The sequence below is a fragment of the Pezoporus wallicus genome, unplaced genomic scaffold, assembly GCF_028554395.1.
Source record: "Pezoporus wallicus isolate ANWC-B61680 ecotype Strahan unplaced genomic scaffold, APGP_CSIRO_Pwel_v1 contig_865, whole genome shotgun sequence".
In the NCBI taxonomy this organism is placed as follows: Eukaryota; Metazoa; Chordata; class Aves; order Psittaciformes; family Psittacidae; genus Pezoporus; species Pezoporus wallicus.
Genome location: NW_026636827.1, coordinates 2,036,134 through 2,045,639, shown reverse-complemented (window position 1 = coordinate 2,045,639; position 9,506 = coordinate 2,036,134).

Below are 9,506 nucleotides of genomic sequence, written 5' to 3'. Positions count from 1 at the left end.
CTCAAAAAAAGTGAATGACCACTCTTTGGTCATAGCTGTGCTTCAGAATGTAGCTTTAACTATGAATATAACACTACAAAACTTGTTTTTAAGCCTAGAGATAGGTTCTTGCCCATATTAAGGTCCCTTTCTGTCTCCCTAGGAACCCAGGGAGTTCAGCACTCGGTGCACAGAGGTCCTAGCCTCTGTACTAGCCACAGCAGCCAGTTGTACAGTGATCTCATGTTGTGAAATGTTCTCTAGTGCTTGTCAGATCTGGAAATAATTTACTGTGCCAGGGGTCAAACTGCCTTCTCACTGCCACCATGCTTGTGAGCACAAATGAAACTTTACCTTTGTTCTGCTTTGCTCAGTAAAGGCTGTGGACTTCCAGCTACCTTAGGACCTAACCCAGTGGACTTGCCATTTATATACTCATGTAGGTTTTTTCTTCATTCCTTTTCTGCTAGGAATCAAATATTTAATCACTTACAAGGATTATTTTCAGATTTCTAGATGGGTGAGAAGACATCAATCAAATTATGGACCCTTGCTGGCAGTCATAAGGACTTGATCTGCTGCTAATGGAGCATGAATGAATTTAGTGTAATATTTAACAGTCCGGGAAAAAAAAAAAGTTAAACTGAACAGCTTGCAAGTTTCTCTTCCCGTTCCCTTTCTCCTCACCATGTTTGCTCTTGAGGATGACAGATGTAATCCACACGAGTCTCAGATTTTCTTGAAAACGTCAATCCATTTAAGCCAGGCTGCCCTTTGTAGGAGTTAGGGAAGCACTGAATTTCTTCTAATTTATTTTCATTTGGGCTCATGTAATGCTAGATACAAAACTAAACAGAAAAAGAAGTTTGATTTGAATTAATTAGACACACTTGTATGATATCCAGAAATAATGTAAAGCGGAAAAGAAAAGAAGTTGTTGGCTTGTTATGATTCACCTGTTTCAAAGTGCAGTAGTGTAGTCTCTCACTTGCTATTGCTGTCTTACTACATTGCCATGGTAAAGCAAGTCAGACTCCCAGAAATCCATAGCTAGTGACAAGGTTTCAAATCTGACCGACAGAATGGGGGATGTTGCTCCAAAACTTGTCTGGCAATTGGGAGTGTTTGATGGTATAAAAACAATTTTGGAGCTTCCTGCAATTGCTGGCAACCTGAAGTGTTAGATGGGAAGAGTAGTTTTCAAGGAACAAACATTTTTTAAAATTGAATCAATACCTCAAACCCTACAAAGTTGATTTTGAAGGATTTCTGAAGATCAGGCATAGGTCTAAGGGAGTTGTGGAGGCATGCAATCATCTACAGATGTCTGACATGGTAAAGAAAGCCATTACTTTCCTGCAGCAGCTGGGAAAAATCCACCATGTCGGTTTTCCTTTGGTGGCTTTTATGAGCAATGATTTTATTCCAGGTATGAAATTCCTCATCATTTGCTACTGAGATTTAATTATGTAGTAAAGTTTCTCTTGTTCATGTTTGAGTGAATGGTAGTACTGACCCCATTGTTCTCTCTCTCTTGAAGCTTTCACAGCTTTGGTTTGAGAATAAAAGGCAGGTTCTAAGTGTTCTTCCTTTAAAATGCTGGGATCAAATCCACCCCAGAACGTGGTATTAGAGCTGTGCTATGTCTTTCCATGTCCTGAAGTGCATGAGGATATAAACGCTTTTATCTACCCTATGTAAAACAGCCTGGCACCGGTAGCATTGGTTAACCTCTTCGGTTGCTTTACCCAATGCATGCTATAGTCATGGTAGCATGATATGCTATTGACCAGATTGAGCTATACCTCGATCTGGTGGGTCTTTGTTCAGAAACTACAGTATCATTTGCAAATATCATTTAGTTACAGAACAGCAGATTACCAGCCAGTGAGATATATTATCTCATCTATTCAGTAAAAGTACAGCACAAAAAAGTGAGTAAATGTGTCATTTCCCCACTTCTTTACATCCAGGTAAAATATTTTTGTATTGAATTATGTATTAAAAGTTTAAGTCATCTTTTAGTTTAAATTTTCACAGTAATGAGTTTTAGAAGATTGTAGAAAGAGTGCAGAAAGCGACTGTTTTGCCCTTCAGGCTGGTGAAAAAAGGCTTGTGCTGCATAAATGGGAGAGGGAATTAAGCCATTTCCCAGAGCTGATCATAGAGGAATGAAGTTGCTTTGCATGGTATGGCTTACCTGCCCATTTTGCAAAATAAAACCTTAACTTGGGTAGAAGCCTCCTCCAAGACAAGCCAGTGAAACCCTTCCACCTTACACAGAGTGTTTCAGTTATCAGCTGCAGCTAAGAGTTACCCAAAACCAGTGTGTTGAGACTCTTCTGCTGCTGCCTCTTACTCGGTACAGCATTTTAATGAAAACCAGCAACAGTTGCTACCGTGAGGCTTGGTGACCTCCTACAGTGGAAACTCCAGCCATAGTTCTAGAAAATGAATGACTGAATACAGAAAGTCTATATTTTTTAATATTTTATTTTATTTTATTTTATTCATTTAAGGTGGAGAGTGGGCCAAAGAAGTGGTGGGAGAAAAATCTCCATCAGTTTGCATCTTTGAAATAAGTACAAATCTTTTTCACCTGTCATAATATCTGCTTTTATTTCCTGGTTCTTAACACAATATAAGAGATGTCATACTGGATCAGAGCAGTGGTCTGTCTAGTGTTCTGTCTTTGCTGACAGCAATGGAGATGCTGTTCAGGGCAACCATGAGAGCCCTGACCTCCTATGTGCCCATTCCTCTCCCATTTCTCCAGAATCATTGAATTAGGAATGGTAGAGCATGATTTTTAACTGAAAGTAGATTATTGTAAAATAAAATGTGACTTTAATTAATGTTGCATTATTTTTCTGTAATGCCATTTATTCCTCCCCCTCTTTAACTAAAATTTGTTCACATAAGAATTGTAAATATCAACAACGTTTTGGGATGACCTATGCGAAACTGACAACTTTTGTCTCCTAACATTCACAGCTAGGGATCACTCACAGTCACCTCATTTAAGTATATCTTTATATTAACTTGTTGACATGGGCTTTGCATTCTGAAACCTGTCCTGTGGAAGGTGATACATTAGGTGAATGCTATCACCTACCATATAGGTGGGAGATACGAATTCTTATGACTCTCAAGGTGATGCAGAGCTTATGGATCTATCCTAAACCAGGAGAAACCCAAGTGTGGGTAGTTTTATGTTATTTCTAGTTGGCACAGGTTCAACTAGTGTGTTACCATTAGTTGTCACTGGCTCACTGATGAATTCACGTCCTTTTAAATTATTTTTGAATGTGTGCCTACAGGCTCTAACAGGCTCCTTGAAGTAATGTAAATGAATAAATCAGCCATAGGTCTCCACAAAACTATTACATCAGAGGTGTAAATGGTTTCGTGAGAAAGTGCTTATTTAGTACGAAATATTTGTCTCAAGCTTCTTACACCTTCTGTACAGCTAACTCTTTAGCTGCTGTTAAAAACACTTATTTTTATGTGTGATAGACAAGGCACCTGTGTGAAAGCTGAGGAATGGAAGAGCTTGTGAGCTCTGTGAGTTAAAAATGAAGTTTGGGATAGGAAACCAATCCTGGTTGCTGCTAGGGTTGTTTTGTTGTTTTGGGTGGATTTTTTTTTTTTTTGTATTCTGAGTGGTTGGGTGAAAAATGACACAATGACAGTTAATTATAACTAATGCTGCAGCGCTTTATCACTGACTAATACAGAGTTCAGAGAGTTCCACCAGCAGTTAGGTATGTCCTTAGGAAGCAATGAGACTTGGCTTAAAATAATTGTATTGTTTCTTGGCATCTAACAAAACCACCACATTGCTTAACAAATATGTTTGATAGGGTGCTGAAAACCAAGGGTATAGTGAAAGAAGGGGTATTTCAGCATATGTATGTAGGTCTCAGAACTATAAAGTGTCTTTTAAAAATATTTTTGTGAGAAAAGCAACAACACAGAAATGTCACTCAAACATGAAACTTTGCAGTTTGTACGACCATGGTTCAAGTAAACTGTTTCAGCTTATTTTATATGCATCCAGAGTGGAAAATAAATTACTACAGAGCATAGACAGAAATAACTTGATGAGGATTTCAGAGGGAGGAAGACATTTTTAAAGACAGTAACTGTTGCCTTGGTCAATTAGTAATATGAAGGCATGTTACAGCACATGATTGTTGCCTTTTAGTAGGTAACTCTCAATCCTGCTTATGCTTCTGTGTGTGATGCACAGGTTGGCTTTGTGAATTATAAAAGCAGGAGAACGTGTCAACGACTTGCTTCACAGATTATCTGATTTGTGAAACGACACTGATCTGGATCCTTAACAGGAGAAATGTGGCAGAGAAGAGAGGAGCAGATACACTGAATTAATTCCTAAACATTCTTAAGAGGCTGCAGTTACAAGCACATGGGCTGTAATACATTTCTCTGGCAGGACAGCCATGGCAAGCATTCAGGAGAAATGAACCTGAACACCCACTGAAATACCTGGCTTGACTGTAAGCATCAGAGAAATTCACTGTCACTTTTAATTACAGAAGAAGATAAAAGTTTTTAAACATTTTAAAATGTTTAAATAATTTTTTAAAAGATGAAACAAAAATAATTTGAAACTTGTTTTGTGTCTGTTCTTGAACTTTAGTTTAGCTCTTTTTTTACATATAGCCTATTTGCATAGATATGAATTATGTTTGACTTGAATCCTTAATATTGGAAACTTGTTAAATTTAATCTTGTTTTATCAGAGAATGGTTTGGTGGAAGGGACCTTAAAGATCATCCAGTTTCAACCCTCAGTCATGGGCAAGGACACCTTCCACTAGACCAGGCTGCCCAAAGCCCCATCCAGCTTGGCCTTGAACACTGCCAGGGATGGGGCAGCCACAGCTTCTCTGGGCAGCCTATGCCAGCACCCCATCACCCTCACAGGGAAGAACTTCTTTCTAACCTCTAATCTAAATCTCCTCTCTTTCAGTCTAAAGTCTTTTCCCCTTTGTCCTATCCCTACGTGCCCTTGTCTAAAGTCCCCATCCAGCTTTCTTGGATAGGCCCCTTCAGATACTGGAAGGCTGCTCTAAGGTCTCCCCAGAGCCTTCTCTTCTTTAGGCTGAGCAACCCCAGCTCTCTCATCCTGTTTTCGTAGAGGTGCTCCAGCTCTCTGATCATCTTCATGGCTTCCTCTGGACTTGCTCCAACAGATCCATGTCCTTTTTTATGTTATATTCAAAAATGCAGAAAACTGCAATTTTAGGAAGTCATGAAAAGCTCGATGAGGTGATGGAAAATTGTGTATAATGCATTTATTGTGTTTGTGTGTATAGACAGATAGGGCACATTCCTGAATGATTTGCAAAGGTGCACCATATGTGTACAAATTCTAAAGAGTGCTGTGATGTTTAGGCACAAAATAGGGAGCTGCTGGAGAAGTGGAGAGACCAGGTGTGAAGGGAAGGCTCTCAGCTGAGCTGAACATCCCTCTCATCTTTGGCTCTTTAGGCAAAAAGTGATGACTGCTTTTTAGTGTAAGAGAAACTTATGAAAAAGGTGGCTGTATATTAAGCTGTTGACTGAATTTCAGAATTTCTGTTCATTCATTCATCCTATTTTTGTTCTGGAATTTTTTTTTTTTTTAAATTGCAGCCATCTGTATACTGTGAACGCTTTCCTATTTCATGTTGACATGGAATTTAATAATAATTCATTTAAATAATAAATCATAGCAAGGTGTTTCTTTAACACTCTTTGTGTTAGAAATACTTATGTGTACTGGCTTTGCAAAGCATTTACTAGACAAAGACAGCTAATCCAGTGTAGTATGGTAGTAAGTAAAAGCTGTTCATTGTGAGTGTGGTTGGGTCAAACCGTATTTCTGCAGACTACATATGCACAAACATTTTAGCTCTCTACGTGTAAAAACTTCTTCCCACCACTGACATCTTTGGAGGTACCTTTAACCTCTTGCATGGATGCTCAGAGGTACGTGACAGGATTCAACCACCTTAAGGCAAAAGCTCTTCTTGGGAATCTCTTATGGTGGTGCATATCTGCAGAACCCTAAGGTGTGGCTAAGGATGATAGGCAATAACTAAGCAGCATGTTAAAAATAGCACGTCAATTTAACATCAGCATCAGAATGCCATTATTGATTGTGTTGAGCAAATCGCTTTCCTTCTAGTCAACCCTTAATTAAAGCAGTGAAGAACAGAAGCACTAAAAAAGAGCAAGAAAACCCAAAGCAAAACTGAAATTATAAGAAAATATATTGAAATTTAGTTTTCTCCTCCACAGTCATTGATAGATTTAAAATCTAGTAATTAGCCACTAGCATGAGCCTTCTTTATCTCTTACTGTCACTTTCACTACTAAATAAGTAGTTTCTTAGAACACAAAGAACCTTCACACTTGACAGGTTCCCCGGCTGCTAAATTATTGCCGGTTACTATTTGCAGGGAAGCCCTTTTTTGAGTAGATACTTGCTGCTCTTTCTGTAAAGCAAGACTCCAATCAGGAAAGGTTAATAGCTTGTGAAGTGCCTCCATTGAAGCTTTTCTTGCCCTGCCTGGCTGGTGAATAGGTGGCAGATGCGTTGCTTCATGCTGCACCCTACTCATGCTTTTCTTTAACCAGCATGCCATGGTACTTAAAAACGACTTTCTCTTACACATCAATACAGTCATCGTGTTTCCTTGAACGTTAACAAGGGTATCACATTTTTAAACTCGAGGCACTCCAGCCAAGAAGATAATAGCCCTTTGCAGTAGTTCTGATCTGTGTTATAATTTGTGGGGATTATTTATTTGATAAATATTCCTCCTTCTTCAACACAACATTGGCATGAAAAGATCTGATCCTGCATTCTCAAAAAATAACACTCAAGATGGTCTTGAAATTTGATCATAACAAATGATTCCAGGGTTGGTGACAATGAAAAAAGCCATTGGAAAGACAAAATCCATGGGAGGCAGGTTGTGTTTTCTGCTCTTCGTGTACCAGTGCGGGTGCAGTTGTTTTAGCAGACGTGCAGACAGAGGATATGTCCCAAAAGGATCTGGAGTGTGAATAGTTAATGGTCTCCTTTGGTGGAAGGAATGTAGGACATCAGTTCTTAAGTTTAAATGATGATGTATTATAATTATTTTATAACAACCAGTGATCTTCTATGTGAATAATGTAAACGTTGAAACATTTTTCTCCCTTTTGTAGAAGTTAACTTGCGTTTGGAAAGATTTTCAATGTGTAAAATGTTAAGGGAGCTGTAACACAGCTCTGACTGCATGGCTGTTGTTTGTCACCATGCTTGTTAGGTAGTGAAAGCAGACCTCAGTCCTCCTTGAACCCTTGTGTTGTTGACACGTCTGCAAAAAGAAGCTGGCCAAGACCAGTCAGCCATGGAGGGAGTTTTTTTACTTTCATGCCCATTATCGGAAAAGCTCTCTCTCCACTGATATTTATGTCTGATTTGCAATTTACATCCTCCATTACCTGTGCCTTGAACTGTAGTGTGTAATAAAGTCATATAAAGAACCGTGTGTCCCTTAGGAAATGGTGCCATTTGTGGGACACAAAGAGCAGAAACTGGGTGGAGAAGAACAGGAAGGGACAGATGGCTTGGGGGGAAGAGGGGCTGGTGTGCTAATCGATGTCTGCATGTCCAGCAAACTCCATGCTGCAGGGAGGATTGATTTCAAATCCGAGTTCAGCATTTATTTCATGTTTGGGCAGGGATGTGTCCTGAGATTTGAGGTGTTGTACTCACTAGTGTGTGCTGGGTTTGGAGCCAACATTAAGACTGGCTGTTTTACAGAGGCATACTCTAACTAGAATGCTAGTAAAGATAAATAACCTGCCTGTGTGTATGTCTTCTGTCACTAAAGAAGTCATCATCTAAGGATATGTTCACAACAGGACTGCCACCAGTTATGTTCGTGTCTTGATAACTCCATAATTAAAAATAAATTATTGTTGTTTCTTAATAGGACTAGTATTAAACTGAATGACTGTTTAATCTCTGTTAAATCTGCCACAAAGAAATGACACCATGAGAAGTGTGAATGAATGATATCCTTTTCCCCCTTTCCTGTTTCTAATTACACATGATGGCACTTGCAGTGTCCCTTGTGAGTGCACAAAATTGGTGCAGCAGGGGAAATGCAAGCTTCCGTATGCTGCAGTCTGTTCATTAGCATCGATTTCTGAGGCACTGCCCCTAAGGATGAGAGGATAATTTCTTTTACAGGTTCTCATGATCCCAGCTTTTAATAGACTATTAAAAATAACTTCTAAATCTCGGTGCAAGCTCAGGAGCAGTGAGAGATTCAAAAAAACTCGTAACCCACCTTTCTGTGGAGCATTAAAGCCCAACTAACCACTCTACTTTGGACCTGTCCTGCCTGTAACACTTACCTAAAGCTGTGCCTTTTGGCTGTAAATCCATTGTGGCAGGCATTCATTAGCTTCTTGGCTTTCTGCTACTTTTCTATGCTGCCATGGACTTCAATATGAAAGCTGATACTGCTACAATAAAAGTGCCATACTTCGTATATGGAAAAAGCTGTCACTTATTTGCAGTTGTAATATCTGGTAAAGATTACATAGCTCTTATTTTTATTTTTTTCCTTTCTTTTTCTTCTCCTGAGTTGTACTGGCTTTTGTGGTACTGTGTAAAAACATCACTACCACCACACTTAGGAAGTCTTTACTATAACAAAAAATGAAATCTGGTCAATCGTCTAACTGGCTTTGATCCAATTTGTACAGTCCCTTTTCTCAACTTTGAGCAGAGATGTAAATTCTGAGTGTTGGTGAAATACAGATTTTCTGAAATACAACATTATTATTACAAAAATTGCACCCAAGATACTTTTGTTAATTGTTGGGTTTGGATTTTTTGTTTTTCTTTTTGTTGGTTGTTTTATCATCTTCTTTTTAAGAAATGGCCATCTAAAGAAAGAATAAAATTTAAGCCCAGTTAACTTAAATAACAAATTGCAGTATGTGCATAGTAATGGTAAGTAATGGGAAATAATGTTAAAGGGTGAGAAAACAAATCATAGGTGAACCCGAATTCCAATAGCTCTTCATCTGCATTACTCTAGTAACTACTTTTAAATAACATAAAAATGGATACAGTATTATGAAAGACTTCCCAACAATCACAGAACATAGTGATAGGGAAATTTTATAACCCAGCTTGCTCACTTTCCATTAATGCTGTAGTGGGAGGCTTCTGTCTTGTACTGTTTTGCTCTGAATTTTTGCTCCCTAAGAAACAGGCAGTAAACTTGGCAACGTGTTTTTACACAAGCTTTCCTCTTCATTTTTAAGCCTGGAATTCCATGTTTTGAAACTGTTGTCTGTTCCTTTATAAGCTTTATTCCAGATGCTGTGCGGGCAGGTTGGTTCACATCCCCAAGGTGCCAAGTACAGAAAATGATGGCTCCTTTGCCCATCTTGCTGAAGACAGACCTGCCTGTAGTCTGTGGCTTTTTGCCCAGCTCTGCTGGAACT